Raw genomic sequence first — 21,597 nt, forward strand, 5'->3', positions numbered from 1 at the left:
GGTAACGAGACCCTGGAAGCGGTGCGCTTCTCACGAGTGGGTGAGAAGTAACAAACAACGACCAGGGTGGAAAGGTACGATCAGCGGGAACCCGGTGTGTGTCCGCCCTTGCCTGGGTGCCGGGTTCACTGCAGAGGATCGACCGCATCTGGAGGAGGGGTCACAGTCGGTGACCTCAGGTGACATCACCAAGGACCCGCCCAAAAGTTGCTCGTGAGCAATCTCGCTGGTCTGTGAGTGAAGCTGTGCTGAATGATGAGTTGTTCCTATTCTATGTCTCTCTTCCCCCACCTTGTCCATCGCCATGGCAACGATTACTGCAAACTGAACTACTAACTGGACTGAACTTTGAGTCATTTTGAAATTGGTCATTTACCCCTAGACAACGATAGAGCTTGATTGATGCTGTTATCTTAATTCTGTGCACATGTGCGTTTATCATCGCTGAACTGTTGCATTTATTATCCTTTCGATTAATGTGTTGCTTGTTTCTTTAATAAAACTTTCTTAGTTCTAGTACTCCAGACTCCAACTGAGTGATCCATTTCTGCTGGTTTGGCAACCCAGTTACGGGGTACGTAACACCACCCAATAGAAGCCCTCTTCTCAATACCACCGTCAGAGGTGAGGCACAGGAGCCTGAAGGCACACACTCAATGTTTTAGGAACAGCTTTTCCCCCTCTGCCTTCAGATTTCTGAACGGGCAATGAACCAATCCATAAACACTATCTCACTGTTGTTGTTCTCTTTGCATACTTTTTATGTATTTCTTATTGTAATTTATAGTATATTTTATGCATTGCACTGTACTGCTTCCCCAGAATGACAAATTTCATGACATATGTCAGTGATAATAAACCTGATTCTGATTCTGATTCAATTAAGGATGAGCAGCAGAGCAACAGTCAAGAATAATAAGGAACATTTCAATATGAGCTGATAGGGAGAGTCAGCTAGAGAGAAATCAGGGAAAGTCATGGCTTGTCGAAATGGGGTGAATCAGGGAGAGTTAGCATGGGGCTATTCAGGAACAAGGGAATCTGGGCAGAGGGACAGCATTGAAGTAATGCGGAATATGCTGTAAGGAAGAGGCTGTGTGGGATTAACAAGGCACTCTAAACACAGAGTTAACCAGGCACTGTAAACACAGGGTTAACCAGGCACTCTAAACACAGAGTTAACCAGGTTCTCTAAACACAGTGTTAACTGTGCACTCTAAACGCAGGATTGCTCATACATTCTAAACACAGGGCTAAACATGCACTGTTAACGCAGGTTTAACCAGGCACTGTAAACACAGGGTTAACCAGGCACTCTAAAGGTGGGCTTAGCCATGCACTGTAAACACAGGGTTAATCAGTCACTGTAAATGCATGCACTGTAAACACAGGGTTAATCAGTCACTGTAAATGCAGCATTAACCAGGGGAGTGTCAGCGTACAGCTAATGTGGGGCTGAGGGGGGGGGTCAGTGTGGGACTGATCAGCAACAATAAATAAGGGACTAATGAGGAATCAGGAGTGACAGGGTGGGCTAATCAGGGATAATAAACACAGGAGTAATCAATGAATCTAAGTATGGGACAAATTAGGGGAAGCCAGCACAGCCCTGATTAGCAAAGAGTTAATTTGGGACAGAGGTCATGACTAATCTACACAGGGCTGATGAAACATGGGAAATAGAACACGACAGCACCGTAGTAGTCTATGTTGTGCTTACCTTTTCACCTACTCCAAGGCCAATCTAACCCTTTTCTCCTGCATAACCCTCATTACTCTACCATTCATGTGCCAATCTAAGAGATTCTGTAATATCCCTAATGTATCTTTCTCTACCTCCACCCTTGGAAGGGCTGCCACACACCCACCTCTCTCTGTGTAAAAGAAACTTAACTCTGACATCCCCTTAGAGTTTCCTTCAATTAGACTCAGCAATCACTCAGGGACACTCAACATTGGGTAATAAATGAGGATTAGTCGGCAGGGATAATTAGAGTGGAACAAGTGAGGAATAATAAAAATAGGATTAATTCAGAATAATAAATACTGGAGTAATAAGGGATAGTCATCGTGTGGAGGAATCTGTAACAAATGGTATGGGACTAATCTGGGACGGTCAAAACGAGTAATTAGGGAGTGGCAGCACAGGTCTAAATTAGACTGGGTGAATGAGGACAGCACACAATCAATACAAAGGTCATCTAGTGGAATCAACACAGGATGAATACAGTCTATAACATTAATAAAGGGACTAGATAGGAGAGTAGGACAAGGTTGGGAAGGTTCTGTCAATGTCATGGTGAATAAGGCACAGGACAATAAACATGAGGAGAGCAGACAGTTACCACAGGACTAATCAGTGACAGGGAGTGCAGGACTAATCCCTGGGTGTATGGTACTAATCCAGGACAGTACGGGACAAATCCTGGACAGTATAGTACTAGTCCAGGACCATACAGAAATAATCCCAGATAGTATGGTACTATCCCTGTACAGTATGCTACTAATCCAGGACTCTAAAGGACTAATCATAGACAGTATGGGACTAATCTAGGACAGTAAGGGACACTTTGAGGCAGTATGGTATTAATCCAGAGAGCATGGGACTAATCCCAGACAGTACAGGACCAATCTGAAACAGTACGGGACTAATCTGAAACAGTATGGGACTAATCTGGGACAATACGGGACTAATCCCAGACAATACGGGACTAATCCCGGACAGTACAGGACTAATCTGAAACAGTTCGGGACTAATCTGAAACAGTATGGGACTAATCTGAGACAACATGGGACTAATCCCAGACAATATGGGACTAATCCTGGACAGTTTGGGACTAATCTGAAACAGTTTGGGACTAATCTGAGACAATACGGGACTAATCCCAGACAGTACGAGACTAATCTGAAACAGTACGGGACTAATCCCAGACAGTATGGTATTAATCCAGACAGTATGGGACTAATCCCAGACAGTATAGGACTAATCTGAAACAGTACGGGATGAATCCCAGACATACGGCATTAATCCGGACAGTATGGGACTAATCTGAGACAGTTTGGGACTAATCTGAGACAATACGGGACTAATCCCAGACAGTACGAGGCTAATCTGAAACAGTACAGGACTAATCCCAGACAGTACGGTATTAATCCAGACAGTATGGGACTAATCCCAGACAGTATAGGACTAATCAGAAACAGTACGGGATGAATCCCAGACATACGGCATTAATCCGGAGAGTGTGGGACTAATCTGAGACAATACGGGACTAATCCCAGACAGTATGGTATCAATCCAGACAGTACGGGAATAATCCCATGGGATTGTTGGAATGGCCATCGCATGAGTAGAGCATTGTTAGAGTGTTCCCACTTTGGCTCAGCAGTCTTATTTAAGAATAGGCTTGGGCAAGCACCGGTGGAAGTTCTAAGCAAGTAATTAAGTAAGTTTCTAGAAAGTTTTTTCTCGTGATGGTACATAGCTGGTGCAGTGAGAAATGATCCGGAGGCAGTGGTATGTTCTTTGAGTGAGATGTGGGAACTCTAGGAAACCTCCAGTCTCCCTGATAACTACATCCACATGAAGTCCATTAGCTCCTTAGAGACTGTATTAAGGAACTGGAGCTGCAGCTTGATGACCTTCGGCTCACACGGGAGACTGAGGAGGTGATGGATAGGAGCTACAGGGAGGTAGGCATCCCTAAATTGCAGAAGGCATGTCCCTGGGTGACTATCAGGCGAAGGAAAGGGAACAGGCAGCCAGTGCAGAGTACTCTTGTGGCCGTTCCCCTCAATAATAAGTACATCACTTTGGATACTGTTGGGGGGAAGAGGGGCGATGACCTACCAGGGGGAAGCCACAGTGACCAGCCTGGGGCTGTGGCTCAGAAGGGAAAGGAGAAGAAGAGGATTGCAGTAGTGATAGGGGATTCCATATTAGAGGAGCAGAAAGCAGATGCTGTGGACATGTGGAAGGTATGTTCCCTCCCAGGTGCCAGCATCAGGTCCACGGCATTCTAAAGGGGGAGTGTGACCAGTCAGAAGTCACGGTATATAACCATATAACAATTACAGCTCGGAAACAGGCCACCTCGGCCCTTCTAGTCCGTGCTGAACTCATATATTGGTACCAATGACATAGGTAGGAAGAGGAAGGAGGTCCTGAAGATAGAATATACGGAGAAAGGCAGAAGGCTGAAAAACAGAACCTGCAGGGTAGTATTCTCTGGATTGCTGCCTCTGCCATGTGCCAGTGAGGGCAAAACAAGAAGATTAGGCAGGTGAATGTGTGGCTGAAGAATTGGTGGAAGGGGCAGAGTTTCAGATTACTGGATCTTTGAGGTCTCTTCTGGGAAAAGTATGACCTGTACAAAAAGGATAGGTTACCCCTGAACCCAAGGAGGACTAATTTCCTTGCGGGCAAGTTTGCTAGAGCTGTTGGGGAGGGTTTAAACTAATTTGGCAGGGTTTGGGAACCAAAGTGATGGGGCTGAGGATGGGGTAATTGATAGACAAGGAGATGCAGTGCGTAGTCAGACTGTGATGAAGGATGAGCAGATGATAGTGCAAAACTGAAGTCAGTGGGATCAGTTAAAGTGTAACAGGGGGCCAAAATGAATAAGGGCAATGAAGGTGTTATATCTAAATGCACGCAGTATACAGGATAAGGTAAGTGATCTTGTAGTGCACTTATGGATTGACGGGTACGATGTTGTGGGCGTCACTGAATCGTGGCTGAAAGAAGATCATGGTTGGGAGCTTAACATTCAAGGATACACATTTTATTGAAAGGACATGCAGATAGGCAGAGCGGGTGGGGTGGCTCTAATGGTAACAATTTAAATCAGATCTTGAGAAAGAAGTAACATAATAGGATTGGAAGATGTAAAATCATTGTGGGTAGAGTTAAGAAACTGCAAGGGTAAAAAGATCCTGATGGAAGTTATATACAGGCTCTGAACAGTAGCTAGGATGTGAGCCACAAATTACAATGGAAGATAGAAAAGTTATGTAGAAAGGGCAATGTTGTGATAATCATGGGGATTTCAATATGCAGGTAGATTAGGGAAATCCAGAGAGGGAATTTGTAGAAAGCTTATGTGATGACTTTCCAGAGAAGTTTGTGGTTGAACCCAATAGTGGAAAGGCAATTCTGGATTGGTTGTTATGTAATGACCCAGATTTGATTAGGAAGTTAAAGGTAAAGAAACCCTTAGGAGTCAGTGATCATAATATGATAGAACACACCCTGCAGTTTGAGAAGTAGAAGCTAAAATTGGATGTATATTACAGTAGAGTAAAGGGAATTACAGAGGCAGGAGATAGGTGCTGGTCAAAGTTGATTGGAAGGGGACACTAGCAGGGATGACGGCAGAACAACAATGGCTGGTGATTCTGGGGGAAATCCAGAAGGCACAGAAGAAATATTCTAAAGGCAGGATTATGCAGTTGTAGCTGACAAGGTAAGTCATTGATCGTGTGGATAGCCAGAGGCTTTTTCCCAGGGCTGAAATGGCTAACATGAGGGGGGATAGTTTTAAGGTGCTTGGAAGGAGGTACAAAGGAGATGTCAGAGGTACGTTTTTCATGCAGGGAGCAGTGAGTGCATGGAATGCACTGCCAGAAATGGTGGTAGTTCCACAAAGCCAACAAAAAGGCAGGCATAGCTGGGACCCATACGAGTGCCCATGGCTACACCTTTAGTTTGGAGGAAGTGCGAGGAGCCGAAAGAGAAATTATTAAGAGCAAGGACTAATTCCGCTAAACGGAGGAGAGTGGTGGTAGAGGAGAACTGATTAGGTCTGGAATCCAAAAAGAAGCGGAGAGCTTTGAGACCTTCCTGGTGGGGGATGGAGGTATATAAGGACTGGACATCCATAGTGAAAATAAAGCGGTGGGGGCCAGGGAACTTAAAATCATTGAAAAAATTCAGAGCGTGAGAAGTGTCACGTACATAGGTGGGAAGGAATTGAACAAGGGGGGATAAAACCTTGTCGAGGTATGCAGAAATGAGTTCGGTGGGACAGAAGCAAGCTGAGACAATGGGTTGACCTGGACAGGCGGGTTTGTGGATCTTGGGTAGGAGGTAGAAACGGGAAGTGCGGGGTGTGGGAACAATAAGGTTGGTAGCAATCCATGCTCCAAGCCTATACTGGTATCTGTCCCCCACTTTTCCTTCGCTACATCAACGACTGCATTGGCTCTGCTTCCTGCACGCATGCTGAGCTCGTTGACTTCATTAACTTTGCCTCCAACTTTCACCCTGCCCTCAAGTTTACCTGGTCCATTTCCGACACCTCCCTCCCCTTTCTTGATCTTTCTGTCTCTATCTCTGGAGACAGCTTATCTACTGATGTCTACTATAAGCCTACGGACTCTCACAGCTACCTGGACTATTCCTCTTCTCACCCTGTCTCTTGCAAAAATACCATCCCCTTCTCGCAATTCCTCCATCTTCGCCGCATCTGCTCTCAGAATGAAGCTTTTCATTCTGGGACGAAGGACATGTCCTCCTTTTTTAAAGAAAGGGGCTTCCCTTCCTCCACCATCAACTCTGCTCTCAAACACATCTCCCCACTTAACGCACATCTGCTCTCACCCCATCATCCCGCCACCCCAATAGGAATAGGTTTCCCCTCGTCCTCACCTACCACCCCACCAGCCTCCGGGTCCAACATATAATTCTCTGTAACTTCCGCCATCTCCAACGGGATCCCACCACCAAGCACATCTCCCCCCTCGCTTTCTGCTTTCCGCAGGGATCGCTCCCTACGCGACTCCCTTGTCCATTCGTCCCCCCCATCCCTCCCCACCGATCACCCTCCCGGCACTTATCCTTGTAAACGGAATAAGTGCTACACATGCCCTTACACTTCCTCCCTCACCACCATTCAGGGCCCCAGACAGTCCTTACAGGTGAGGTGACACTTCACTTGTAAGTCGGCTGGGGTGATATACTGCGTCCGGTGCTCCTGATGCGGCCTTCTATATATTGGCGAGACCCGACGCAGGCTGGGAGACCATTTCGCTGAACACCGACGCTCTGTCCACCAGAGAAAGCAGGATCTCCCAGTGGCCACACATTTTAATTCCACGTCCCATTCTGATATGTCTATCCACGGCCTCCTCTACTGTCAAGATGAAGCCACACTCAGGTTGGAGGAACAACACCTTATATTCCGTCTGGGTAGCCTCCAACCTGATGGCATGAACATTGACTTCTCTAACTTCCGTTAATGCCCCACCTCCCCTTTGTAACCCATCCTTTATTTATTAATATTATTATTTTTTTCTTGATGAGTTTGAGTACAGCGAGGAAATTAAGAACCTGGTGGCATGGTGCGAAGACAATAACCTATCCCTCAACGTCTGCAAGACGAAGGAATTGGTGGTTGACTTCAGAAGGAGTAGCGGACCGCACGACCCAATTTACATCGGTGGTGCGCAAGTGGAACAGGTCAAAAGCTTTAAGTTCCTCGGGGTCAATATCACAAATGACTTGACTTGATCCAACCAAGCAGGGTTCACTGCCAAGAAGGCCCACCAGCACCTTTACTTCCTGAGAAAACTAAAGAAATTTGGCCTGTCACCTAAAACCCTCACTAATTTTTATAGATGCACTGTAGAAAGCATTCTTCTCGGGTGCATCACAACCTGGTATGGAAGTTGTTCTGTCCAAGACCGAAAGAAGCTGCAGAAGATCGTGAACACGGTGCAGCACATCGCACAAACCAATCTTCCGTCCTTGGACTCACTTTACACCGCACGCTGTCGGTGCAGTGCTGCCAGGATAATCAAGGACACAACCCACCCAGCCAACACACTTTTTGTCCTTCTTCCTTCCAGGAGAAGGCTCAGGAGCTTGAAGACTTGTATGGCCAGATTTGGGAACAGCTTCTTTCCAACTGTGATAAGATTGCTGAACAGATCCTGACCCGTACTGGGCCGTACCCTCCAAATATCCGGACCTGCCTCTCAGTTTTTTTGCACTACCTTACTTCCCATTTTTCTATTTTCTATTTACGATTTATAATTTAAATTTTTAATATTTACTATCGATTTGTAACCCAGGGAGCAGGAAGCGCAGAATCAAATATCGCTGTGATGATTGTACGTTCTAGTTTCAATCGTTTGACGACAATAAAGTATGAAGTATAAAGTATTTGCCTGACACCAGGCCTTGAGCTCTTTCACCTTCCCTCTGTAGGCAATGTCAATGTTGTTGGTGATGAGCCCCACCACTGCCGTCTCATCTGTGAACTTGAGAATGTCATTTTCTGGTGGTCCGATATCCACTCTTGCTTCGGTTTTACACTTTATATATCTGAATAAAACTTTTGGTATCCTACTTTATATCATTGGCTATAAAGCTTCCCAATGCTCTAACTTCCTACTAACTTTTGCTCTATTATATTGCCCTCTCTTTTGCTTTTACGCTGTCTTTGACTTCCCATGTTAGCTTTTGTTGCATCTTCCTCCCTTTAGAATACTTCTTCTTTGGGATATGACTTGTAAGTTGCACCCAGAAACTCCAGAAATGGTTGTTCTACCCTCATTCCTGCTAATGTTCCCTTCTAATCAACTTTGACCAGTTACTCTCTTGTACCTCTGTTATTCCCTTTACTCCACTATAATACTGACTTAAGTTCTCCCTCTCAAACTCCAGGTGAATTCTATCATATTATGATCACTGTTTCCTAAGGTTGGTTCCTTTACCTTAAGTTCTCTAAACATACGTATCTGGTTTGTTACATACACCCAATCTCCTACTGGGCTCAACCACAAGCTGCTCCAAACAGCCATCTTGTAGGCATTCTACCGTCTCTTGGCATCCAGCACCAACCAGATTTTCCCAATCTCCTTGTATATTGAAATTCCCCATGACTATTATAACATCGCCTTTTTACATGCATTTTCTAACTCCCATTGTGATTTTTAGTCCACATTTTTGCTACTGTTCGGAAGGCTGTATATAACTCCTATTCGGGGATTCAGGGTCTTTTACTCTTGCAGTTTCTTAACTCTACCCAAAAGGGTTCTACATCTTCTGTTCATATGTCACCTCTTTCAAAAGATTTGATTTAATTTTATTTTACCAACAGAGCCATGCTATGCTCCCTGCCTACTTGCCTGTCCTTCTGATAAAATGTGTATCCTTGAGTATTCCAAGCTCCCATCTATGATCTTTTTCAGCCATGACTCAGTGATGCCCACAACATCGTACCTACCAATTTCTAACTGCTACAAGATCATTTACCTTATTCCATATACTGCATGCTTTCAGATAAGACACCTTCAGTCCTGTATACATCACTCTTTTTGTCTTTGGCCCCTGTTATACTTTAACTCAACTCACTGACTGCAATTTTGCCTTATCATCCATCTGTCCTTCCTCACAGTCTCACGACACACTGCATCTACTTGCATACCAACTATCCCATCTACAGCCCTAACATTCCGGTTTCCATCCCCCTGCCAAATTAGTTTAAACCTTCTCCAACAGCTCAAGAAAACCTGTCCGGAAGGTGCCTTGAGTTCATCCATTGACTCTTCTTTGTCTCTCCTGCCTGTTATTTCCTTATCAAATTCCAACAGATTTATTAGGCAAGATTTCTCCTTGAGGAAACCATGCTGACTTCAGCCCATTTTATTGTTTGCCTGCGAGTACATGAAGCCTCATATTTAACAATGGACTCATCCACAACTCTGCCTTCTTTATTCACCTTCAGCAGCTCCTCACAAAGCACATGCTGACTGTCCCTAACTGGGCCATGGTTTCTGAAATTCTCCTTTCATCATTTCAGAGGGATCATTCCCAATGGTCCACACTTTTGTTCCCACCAACTACGCTTTTATTCTTACAGCACTTTTCTTTGAAGCCACAGGTGATGCAACACCTTTGCACCATGCAAGGATCCAAGCAGTCTTTCCAGCACAGTACAGGCCCTTCAGCCCATGATGTTGTGCCAACCTTATATCATTCTCCAAGATCAGTCTAACCTTTCCCTCCTACATAGCCTTCCATTTTTCCATCATCCTTGTGCCAATCAATTATCACTGCATTGTTACAGTGAAACTCAGCAGAGATTGAGGAAAACAACAGGAATTCTGCAGATGCTGGAAATTCAAGCAACACACATCAAAGTTGCTGGTGAACGCAGCAGGCCAAGCAGCATCTATAGGAAGAGGCGCAGTCGACGTTTCAGGCCGAGACCCTTCGTCAGGACTAACTGAAGGAAGAGTGAGTAAGGGATTTGAAAGCTGGAGGGGGAGGGGGAGATGCAAAATGATAGGAGAAGACAGGAGGGGGTCCGTCTGGGTAGCCTCCAACCTGATGGCATGAACATTGACTTCTCTAACTTCCGCTAGGCCCCACCTCCCCCTCGTACCCCATCTGTTACTCATTTTTCCCGGACCTCCTGTCCCATGATCCTCTCGTATCCCCTTTTGCCTATCACCTGTCCAGCTCTCGGCTCTATCCCTCCCCCCTCCTGTCTTCTCCTATCATTTTGCATCTCCCCCTCCCCCTCCAGCTTTCAAATCCCTTACTCACTCTTCCTTCAGTTAGTCCTGACGAAGGGTCTCGGCCTGAAACGTCGACTGCGCCTCTTCCTAGAGATTGAGGAACACCACTTCATCTTCAGTCTGGGCAAGATACAACCTACGGAATTGTTCTCTGTCTATGTCACTCACCCATCTGTGATATTTGCTTAGTTTGTCTAGTTTACCCGTTTTTCCCCTTTGGGAGTGGTGGACACATCTTACTGTATTTTGCAACTCCTATTGTCATCTGTGTTCTCACTCTCCCACTGCTCTCATTTATTCTGACCAGTTTAACCCCACGAGACATCATCTTCTCCCACCCTTCCTGCATCTTTTGTCTCCTTCCCAGTTCTGATGAGGGGTCTTCAATCTGAAACATTTACTCTGTTTCTCTTTTTAAGGATGTGGTCCAACCAGCTGAGTGTTTCCAGCATTTTCTGCTTTTATTTTAGAATTCCATGTTTTTAGGTTTCCAACATTGCAGTTTTTTTGATTTCCAAGTTTTGTTTCAGTTGAATGGGGGTGTTGGTGAGGCTACACCTGAAGTATCCCATACAGATTTTGTCCCATTATTGAAGAAAGTATATGCAAGCAATAGAGGTAGTCCAAAAGAGATTCACAGGACTAATTACTGGGATGAGAGGGCTGCCTTATCACCAATGGCCAAGGAAGTTGCATCAATGAGATATGCTCTTATTGAAACACAGAGCATCCTAAGGGGAGCATCAGGGAGATGTTGAGATGTTTTCACTACTGGGTCAGTCCTGCATGAGGTGTCATTGATACAAGATAAGGGAATGATCATTTAAGACACGTGTACTTTAGTGTAACCTGGTACTAAATCTCTGGTATTTCCTGCCCCAGAAGGTTGTAGAAGTTGGATAATTGTGGATCATTGAAAAGGAAACAAATGGAGTTTTGAGTGATCAAGGAACTGGCACAAAAGAGGAGATAAGGCCTGGGCCAAATCAGCCATAATTAGATTGCATGGCAGGGCAGAAGAGAAGTTCAGAGATGACCCTCCCACTGCTGTGTTCTTGTGTGTCCTGTTCCAAACTTGTGGTTTAATGGTCTGGTTATGGGAGTAGTTTCATCAGATGGAGGTGCTCTTTACCACACTCTGGCTTTGACAGAGCAATGTAAAAAAAGTCTGGTATTGCACTGTGAGTGATGGTGCAGTGCATACATCAGTGGTGATTAGTACAGTCACTATGAGCAGTTTACACTCCACTTTTTAATATAATGCTGGAAAAGGAGGGACCCTGGAGTAACTTACCATACATGTCTCCTGGCTGGCTGCTGTATTAAGATGGCAAAGTGAATAAATAAATGGCATTTGTGTTGAGTGTTCAGTAATGAGTAAAGTAAATTCAATGGTATTAAACGTGTGAATTCTCCTGTTTCTGCTGATAGCAACCTTAAGCACTTTGCTGCTGTTGTCACTCACGGCTGCCAGAATATTTTGCACTCTTGATCAATTCCATGAGGTAAACTCCTGCTTCAGCACAGATACACATCAGCGCAGAACACCTGTCAGAAGGCTGTCACATCATGACATCCTCCAGGTCATTAAATCTCCACTACCAACTTCAGGCAATTAGAATCTTACTCAGAAAATATCATATCACTCTGATTTTTTCTCTCTTCGCTCTTGATTTACTGCAATTTATTACTATTTTTAACATCAGCACTCCCACAGAATTATGATTGGGTTCAAAATGCCATACATTTTTTTATTATTCAAATATACTTAAACACATTTCACCAACAAATAAAGTCAAGAGGAGGTGTTATCCATGTGGTAATGTGGAATTCACTCTAAGTTGGGCAACTCCTTCCCAAGCATTGAGATACAGTCTATATTCATTCACAGGCTGTGGACATAACTGTCATTCAGCACCTGTCTCTAATTGCCCTTGAGTTGCAACGATGACAGATTGCATCGCCTCTGATCTGGGCCGACAATTACGTGCCGGGCGGTACCTAATTAATTAGCATGTTTATTTCGGCTTTTTTCTTAAAGATGTGCTGTGTGTCTCCTGGCTACTGCTGCCTTCTCAGTGGATTGGTATCTGTCCACGGCCTGGGGGTTGGGGTGGTGGGACACTGGGGTGTCATCTCATCGTCGTCTGTTTCCATTACAGCAGGCAGCTCATCTTCTCTTATGACTGCCCGCCTCGATTTCGAAGGTTGAGGTTCGTCGTCTGCTGTGGATGATGTGGAAGGCTCGCTTGACTGCTGAGCCTCGCGCATTTTTCTATCATACAGTTCTTTGTAAGGACTCAAACCATCTTGCAAATATCCCCTAAACCGACGTACCCTTTCAAAATTAAAGTCGTACTTTATCATTACTCATTCGGTTTTGATTGTTATCCTTTCTTCTTCCAATTGCATCAGCTCTTCATCTATCAGTTCTTGGTCATGGGATGCCAAAACCTCTTCAACATCATCTTCGTCAGCTTCCACAAGCCAAACTCACTTACTTCGTTCACCACGATCAAAACGCTTAATTATGTCTAGTTTTAAGCTAAGTGTAACACCCTTATGAGCTCTTTCAGGCTTTTCCTATACCATACAACTCATCTTGCAAATGGCTGCTCACAGGCAGGTGTTTAAGCAATGCCGGCTAGAATGCAGTTCTGTATCCGGGGGAGAGCGGCTGCTCGGGGCACGCGCTGCCTTTTATCGTGCGCTGCTTTTTTTGTAACAGTGAAAACACCTTCTGTTAGCGAAAACAGGGAACTAATGTAGGTCTTTCGTAACAGTGAGGTTTCATAAAGTGAATGTTCGAAAAGTGGGGGACACCTGTATATCAGACAGTATGTGTTCTACATAAAAATCCCTAACAGCATAAGCTAGGCATTAGAGTGACAGATACTCAAAGCATGGAAACAGGCATTTGGCCCACCATGTCCACGATGACATGCAGGCCCCCATCTATTTTCATCTAATTTTCCTGCACTTGACCCCTTGCCCTTCCATGCCTTGACAATTCAAATATTCATCTAGACACTTCTTAAATGCTCTGCTTCCACCACCCACTCAGGCCATATGGTTCAGGTAATCACCACTCTCTGGGCAAAAAAGATTCCCTTCAAGACATCTTCCCCTTACCTTAAAACCAAACTTTAGTCTTACCCTGTGATATGGGGTAAAGTTTCCCACCGTCTACATCAATCACATCTCCTCTTAACCCCCTCTTCTCCAGGGAAAAGTCTTAACTTCTCCAATCTCTCCTCAGAATAGGAACACTCCACTCCAGACAATATCTTCTGCACCCTCTCCAGTGTTATTCTATCCTCTTCCATTGTGAAACTTAGACAGCAAGGACAATGAGAAGTATGAGCTCACTGTCCTTATCCCAGAGTTCCAGCTGTGGCCATGTGCGGGAAGAGGTATTTGAATTGACTGCAGTATTAGGTGAGAAACAGAGAGAGGCAATATTGACCAGTTTGAAAGCTGGGCTACAGACAGGTACTCAGCTTCATTTTGCCAAACTTCATTGCAGTGCTTAACAGAATAGATAGGAAATGAAACAGTGACAGTCACCGGGAGGGGGCAGGTTTGTGGGGGTGGGAAAAGCAGAACTTGAGCAATCCAACTCTCGGGAAGGCACGGTCATAGAGCACAGAAACAGTCCCGCAGCACAACTTGTCCATGATCAACAAACTGCCTTCCTAAACTAGTCTCATTTTCCTGCACTTGGCCCATGTTCCTGTAAAGGCTTCCTATTCATATACCCAATTAATTCCTTTTAAATGTTGTAACTGTTCCCACCTTTACCATTTCTTCTGGCAGCTCATTCCATATACTACCCACCCTCTGTGTGAAAGAGTTGCTCCTCAAGTTCCCTTTAAATTTTTCCCTTCTCACTTTAGATCTCAGCCTCTAGTTTCAGACACCTCTACTCTGGAGTAAAGACTAACCATTTACCCTATCTTTCCCCTCATCCATTTATATATGCACACGATAAAGTCACGTTAGCCTTCTATGCTCTAGGGAAGAGTGTCCTTTTCCACTTAATAGCATCTATAGCTTGGCAACCATGAACTGTGTTTACACAATACTCCAAGAGCAGGCTTACCGATGTCTTGATAAGTGGTGACATGAAATCCCAACTCTTGAACTCAGTACCCTGACTAATGAGGACAAGGGTGAAAAACACCTTGCTCACCACCCTGTCCATTTGTGTCACTGCTTACAAGGAATATTGTTTTGTTTTCCCAAATCTCTCTGTTCTACAATATTCACAAGAAAGTCCTGGCCTGGTTTAACATACAAAATGCAACACCTGACTTCATGGCTACACAAGTTCCAGCCATTCCATCCGCCGTTTACTGTTCACTATTTTGATAGGGGCCTGTGATCATCTCTGGGAAAATGATCATTCAGTTAGTTGTGAGCTAACTTCTTGACTGTTTAATTGTCGGAGTGCTCTGATTCACTACGTTTAGGAACATGCTGGTTGCCTAGCTGAGTATAGAGATTGGGATGGGTCAGGGTGGAGTGACAGAACAACAGCCAGTTTGGAATGGTTCAGGATTTAAAAATAAAAGTCACAACTCAAAACACTACCAACAAATGGATGGATCGTGTGAGTGTTCTGCACATGGATCACCTTTAAAGAGCTGCAGCATAAAATGGAGATTTACTGTCTGGGCTACATTTTTCAGAAGGACAAATTTTTTAATGTTTTGAAGACGTATGTTTTCAGACCAGCCTCTTCCCCTCCACCATCAGATTTCTGACCAGTCCACGTACCCATGAACACCACCTTACTTTCTGCACGAGATTTTTATATTTCCTTTAGTAACGGAGAGTAGTATTTGTATATATTGCACTGTACTGCTGCCACAAAACAACAAAGTTTTGACATATATCGGTGATAATAAAGGTGAATCTGATTCTGAATAAGTGAATGAGGCTGACTGAGTGTTCATGTGATTGAGCACGTTCTACAGTTTCAGGGAGTAGATGAGAGAGTGTGAGGGAATGTTTACATTTCCAGGGTGTAGAAGTGTGTAAGTGCATTCGTACAAGGTTGAATTTAAGTCTGTGAAGGGAAAAAGAGCATTGCATTTAGATAACTTCTTTCACCGTCAGTAATGAAAACTGGCGAGATACTTTAGAACGGGGTGTAACATGGAAGTCAGCTTCCATGACAAGGTCTAACACACAGCAATGTACATGTCTGATCATCAGATAGGGCCCTGGGATATATTCCCTTGCTCTTGAGATCTGGTACTGTTCACCTGAGAGTGCAGATGCATCATCAAATTAACATTCCATATTAAGCACAGAATAGTGAGAATTCATATGTGTACATGTCTGCATCCTATGTGTGTATCGTGCATCAAAGCTAGGGATTTGTTGGCACGCAGTGTTTCAGTGTTGATTATGTAGATGTGTACAATCTCATTATGTGATACAAGACTTGACAAAGTCTCTCAGAGCTAGAGTTAGCTTGTTCTCAAGTATCTCACACCCATAGACGAAGCCAGTGCAGAGGAGATTTATGCTGACTTGTGTGGAGCGTTTCAGTTATGAGGAGAGACTGGAGAAGCTGTGTCCATTCTCCCTGGAATGGAGGAAGTTAGAGGGGCACGATTATAAAGTTAACATGGAAAAGACTCCACTGGTCAGTGTGGCGAGCTGGGCTGGATGAGGCTCCACTGGTCAGTGTGGTGAGCTGGGCTGGAAAAGACTCCACTGGTCAGTGTGGTGAGCTGGGCTGGAAAAGACTCCACTGGTCAGTGTGGCGAGCTGGGCTGGAAAAGACTCCAGTGGTCAGTGTGGTGAGCTGGGCTGGAAAAGACTCCAGTGGTCAGTGTGGTGAGCTGGGCTGGATGAGGCTCCACTGGTCAGTGTGGTGAGCTGGGCTGGGTAAGACTCCAGTGGTCAGTGTGGTGAGCTGGGCTGGAAAAGACTCCAGTGGTCAGTGTGGTGAGCTGGGCTGGAAAAGACTCCAGTGGTCAGTGTGGTGAGCTGGGCTGGATGAGGTTCCACTGGTCAGTGTGGTGAGCTGGGCTGGGTAAGACTCCAGTGGTCAGTGTGGCAAGCTGGGCTGGATGAGGCTCCACTGGTCAGTGTGGTGAGCTGGGCTGGATAAGACTCCACTGGTCAGTGTGGCGAGCTGGGCTGGAAAAGACTCCAGTGGTCAGTGTGGCAAGCTGGGCTGGAAAAGACTCCAGTGGTCAGTGTGGTGAGCTGGGCTGGATAAGACTCCAGTGGTCAGTGTGGTGAGCTGGGCTGGAAAAGACTCCAGTGGTCAGTGTGGTGAGCTGGGCTGGAAAAGACTCCACTGGTCAGTGTGGTGAGCTGGGCTGGATGAGGCTCCACTGGTCAGTGTGGTGAGCTGGGCTGGATAAGACTCCACTGGTCAGCGTGGTGAGCTGGGCTGGAAAAGACTCCACTGGTCAGTGTGGCCAGCTGGGCTGGAAAAGACTCCACTGGTCAGCGTGGTGAGCTGGGCTGGATAAGACTCCACTGGTCAGCGTGGCGAGCTGGGCTGGAAAAGACTCCACTGGTCAGTGTGGTGAGCTGGGCTGGATAAGACTCCACTGGTCAGTGTGGCGAGCTGGGCTGGAAAAGACTCCAGTGGTCAGTGTGGTGAGCTGGGCTGAATAAGACTCCACTGGTCAGTGTGGCGAGCTGGGCTGGAAAAGACTCCAGTGGTCAGTGTGGCGAGCTGGGCTGGATGAGGCTCCACTGGTCAGTGTGGCGAGCTGGGCTGGATGAGGCTCCACTGGTCAGTGTGGCAAGCTGGGCTGGAAAAGACTCCACTGGTCAGTGTGGTGAGCTGGGCTGGAAAAGACTCCAGTGGTCAGTGTGGCGAGCTGGGCTGGAAAAGACTCCAGTGGTCAGTGTGGCGAGCTGGGCTGGAAAAGACTCCAGTGGTCAGTGTGGCGAGCTGGGCTGGATGAGGCTCCACTGGTCAGTGTGGTGAGCTGGGCTGGAAAAGACTCCAGTGGTCAGTGTGGTGAGCTGGGCTGGATAAGACTCCACTGGTCAGTGTGGTGAGCTGGGCTGGAAAAGACTCCACTGGTCAGTATGGCGAGCTGGGCTGGATAAGACTCCACTGGTCAGCGTGGCGAGCTGGGCTGGAAAAGATTCCAGTGGTCAGTGTGGCGAGCTGGGCTGGATGAGGCTCCACTGGTCAGTGTGGTGAGCTGGGCTGGAAAAGACTCCACTGGTCAGCGTGGCGAGCTGGGCTGGAAAAGATTCCAGTGGTCAGTGTGGCAAGCTGGGCTGGGTAAGACTCCAGTGGTCAGTGTGGCGAGCTGGGCTGGATGAGACTCCACTGGTCAGTGTGGTGAGCTGGGCTGAATGAGGCTCCACTGGTCAGTGTGGCGAGCTGGGCTGGAAAAGACTCCAGTGGTCAGTGTGGTGAGCTGGGCTGGATAAGACTCCACTGGTCAGTGTGGTGAGCTGGGCTGGATGAGGCTCCACTGGTCAGTGTGGTGAGCTGGGCTGGAAAAGACTCCACTGGTCAGTGTGGTGAGCTGGGCTGGATAAGACTCCACTGGTCAGTGTGGTGAGCTGGGCTGGAAAAGACTCCACTGGTCAGTGTGGTGAGCTGGGCTGGATGAGGCTCCACTGGTCAGTGTGGTGAGCTGGGCTGGATGAGGCTCCACTGGTCAGTGTGGTGAGCTGGGCTGGAAAAGACTCCACTGGTCAGTGTGGTGAGCTGGGCTGGATAAGACTCCACTGGTCAGTGTGGTGAGCTGGGCTGGATAAGACTCCACTGGTCAGTGTGGTGAGCTGGGCTGGATGAGGCTCCACTGGTCAGTGTGGTGAGCTGGGCTGGATAAGACTCCACTGGTCAGCGTGGCGAGCTGGGCTGGAAAAGACTCCACTGGTCAGTGTGGCCAGCTGGGCTGGAAAAGACTCCACTGGTCAGCGTGGTGAGCTGGGCTGGATAAGACTCCACTGGTCAGCGTGGCGAGCTGGGCTGGAAAAGACTCCACTGGTCAGTGTGGTGAGCTGGGCTGGATAAGACTCCACTGGTCAGTGTGGCGAGCTGGGCTGGATGAGGCTCCACTGGTCAGTGTGGTGAGCTGGGCTGGAAAAGACTCCACTGGTCAGTGTGGTGAGCTGGGCTGGAAAAGACTCCACTGGTCAGTATGGCGAGCTGGGCTGGATAAGACTCCACTGGTCAGCGTGGCGAGCTGGGCTGGAAAAGATTCCAGTGGTCAGTGTGGCGAGCTGGGCTGGATGAGACTCCACTGGTCAGTGTGGTGAGCTGGGCTGAATGAGGCTCCACTGGTCAGTGTGGCGAGCTGGGCTGGAAAAGACTCCAGTGGTCAGTGTGGTGAGCTGGGCTGGATAAGACTCCACTGGTCAGTGTGGTGAGCTGGGCTGGATGAGGCTCCACTGGTCAGTGTGGTGAGCTGGGCTGGAAAAGACTCCACTGGTCAGTGTGGTGAGCTGGGCTGGATAAGACTCCACTGGTCAGTGTGGTGAGCTGGGCTGGAAAAGACTCCACTGGTCAGTGTGGTGAGCTGGGCTGGATGAGGCTCCACTGGTCAGTGTGGTGAGCTGGGCTGGATGAGGCTCCACTGGTCAGTGTGGTGAGCTGGGCTGGAAAAGACTCCACTGGTCAGTGTGGTGAGCTGGGCTGGATAAGACTCCACTGGTCAGTGTGGTGAGCTGGGCTGGATAAGACTCCACTGGTCAGTGTGGTGAGCTGGGCTGGAAAAGACTCCAGTGATCAGTGTTGTTAGCTGGGCTGGATAAGACTCCAGTGGTCAGTGTGGCGAGCTGGGCTGGAAAAGACTCCAGTGGTCAGTGTGGTGAGCTGGGCTGGATAAGACTCCACTGGTCAGTGTGGTGAGCTGGGCTGGATGAGGCTCCACTGGTCAGTGTGGTGAGCTGGGCTGGAAAAGACTCCACTGGTCAGTGTGGTGAGCTGGGCTGGATAAGACTCCACTGGTCAGTGTGGTGAGCTGGGCTGGAAAAGACTCCAGTGGTCAGTGTGGCGAGCTGGGCTGGATGAGGCTCCACTGGTCAGTGTGGCAAGCTGGGCTGGAAAAGACTCCACTGGTCAGTGTGGCGAGCTGGGCTGGAAAAGACTCCAGTGCTCAGTGTGGCGAGCTGGGCTGGAAAAGACTCCAGTGGTCAGTGTGGCGAGCTGGGCTGGAAAAGACTCCAGTGGTCAGTGTGGCGAGCTGGGCTGGATGAGGCTCCACTGGTCAGTGTGGTGAGCTGGGCTGGAAAAGACTCCAGTGGTCAGTGTGGTGAGCTGGGCTGGATAAGACTCCACTGGTCAGTGTGGTGAGCTGGGCTGGAAAAGACTCCACTGGTCAGTATGGCGAGCTGGGCTGGATAAGACTCCACTGGTCAGCGTGGCGAGCTGGGCTGGAAAAGATTCCAGTGGTCAGTTTGGCGAGCTGGGCTGGATAAGACTCCACTGGTCAGTGTGGTGAGCTGGGCTGGAAAAGACTCCAGTGGTCAGTGTGGTGAGCTGGGCTGGATAAGACTCCACTGGTCAGTGTGGTGAGCTGGGCTGGATAAGACTCCACTGGTCAGTGTGGTGAGCTGGGCTGGATGAGGCTCCACTGGTCAGTGTGGTGAGCTGGGCTGGAAAAGACTCCAGTGATCAGTGTGGTGAGCTGGGCTGGATAAGACTCCAGTGGTCAGTGTGGTGAGCTGGGCTGGATAAGACTCAGTGGTCAGTGTGGTGAGCTGGGCTGGAAAAGACTCCACTGGTCAGTGTGGTGAGCTGGGCTGGATAAGACTCAGTGGTCAGTGTGGTGAGCTGGGCTGGAAAAGACTCCACTGGTCAGTGTGGTGAGCTGGGCTGGATAGCCTGTCCCTCTGCTCTGTGACTCTGTCTCTCATCATATAGGCAACAGGTCCTGAGGACACATTCCTCAGAATATGTCCCTTCACATAATATTTATTTGGAGGAATGTAAAAGCTCATTGGGCCACAAGTGGCATGTTTATAGCTGAGACATTAGAAATTCAGCATATGTTTCTTGTTATATGACTGCCACCATGGGGACTTCGGCTGAACAAACACATGAAGGTCTTTTTATATTACATGAGGGGGAACTTCTTTACTCAGAGAGTGGTGGCTGTGTGGAATGAGCTTCCAGCAGAAGTGGTTGAGGCAGGTTCGATGTTGTCATTTAAAGCTAAATTGGACAGATATACGGACAGGAAGGGAATGGAGGGTTATGGGCTGAGTGCAGGTCGGTGGGACTAGGTGAGAGTAAGTGTTCGGTACGGACTAGAAGGGCCGAGATGGCCTGTTTCCATGCTGTAATGGTTATTATGAACAATATAATTACAAAGCCTGAAAGATAAGAAAGGTGCAAAGCAGATGACCTGGACCAAGAGTACAGACAGCAATGTGCAGAATATTGGTTACAATCCAAACCAAAAGTGCAGAAATGGTTCAGGACATCAGCGTGGATATCCTTATGGAGAAACACAAGAAGTAGATGAGGGAAGATTGGAGCAGATGTGAAGCTGCTGCCTCCCAACTCTGGACATCCGTGTTCACACTAACCTCCAATACTGTTTGAGAAGAGCAGCTTCCTATGTCGCCTGGTATTCCGGACTCCCCCCACATCCCAAAGACCTGCAGTAATCCACCCCAGTGACTGTGGTAAATTGCCGCTCAGGTGTGGGCAGGTGGTAGAATTATTGAGAATGTGGGAAAAAAGGTTATAAGCAAAAGTAAAGTAGGAATGAGATTGGTCTGTAAACTGGGATAGATTTGAGAGGCTAAATGGTCTCCTTCTATCAAGCCGGTGAGGTATACAACACAGAAGCTGTGAAAACCTGGTATGCCTCCATTTATCCATCCACGATAATGTCCCTTGCCCACTTATCTTTCCATGTCTTCCTGTTCTATCCGAATCCACCACCTCCTCTGGCAGTAACTTCCCCGTTCTATCCGAATCCACCACCTCCTCTGGCAGTAACTTGCAAATATCAACCAGTCTCAGTGTAAAAAATACACTTTCCCCTCAAATCTTCTTTAAAACTCCTTCCTCACTTTAAACCCACACCACCCTGCTTTGATACCTCTCTCATGGGAACA

At 47.2% G+C, this 21,597-nt stretch overlaps 1 protein-coding gene across 5 annotated transcripts in view; it reads right to left on the reverse strand.

Annotated features, from left to right (window-relative positions):
- cacna2d2a (calcium channel, voltage-dependent, alpha 2/delta subunit 2a) overlaps nt 1–21,597 on the reverse strand; it is a 1,072,053-nt gene that overhangs the window by 302,257 nt on the left and 748,199 nt on the right. The gene's annotated exons all lie outside the window — the stretch shown is intronic.

The sequence above is a fragment of the Mobula hypostoma genome, chromosome 15, assembly GCF_963921235.1.
Source record: "Mobula hypostoma chromosome 15, sMobHyp1.1, whole genome shotgun sequence".
Taxonomy (NCBI): domain Eukaryota; kingdom Metazoa; phylum Chordata; class Chondrichthyes; order Myliobatiformes; family Myliobatidae; genus Mobula; species Mobula hypostoma.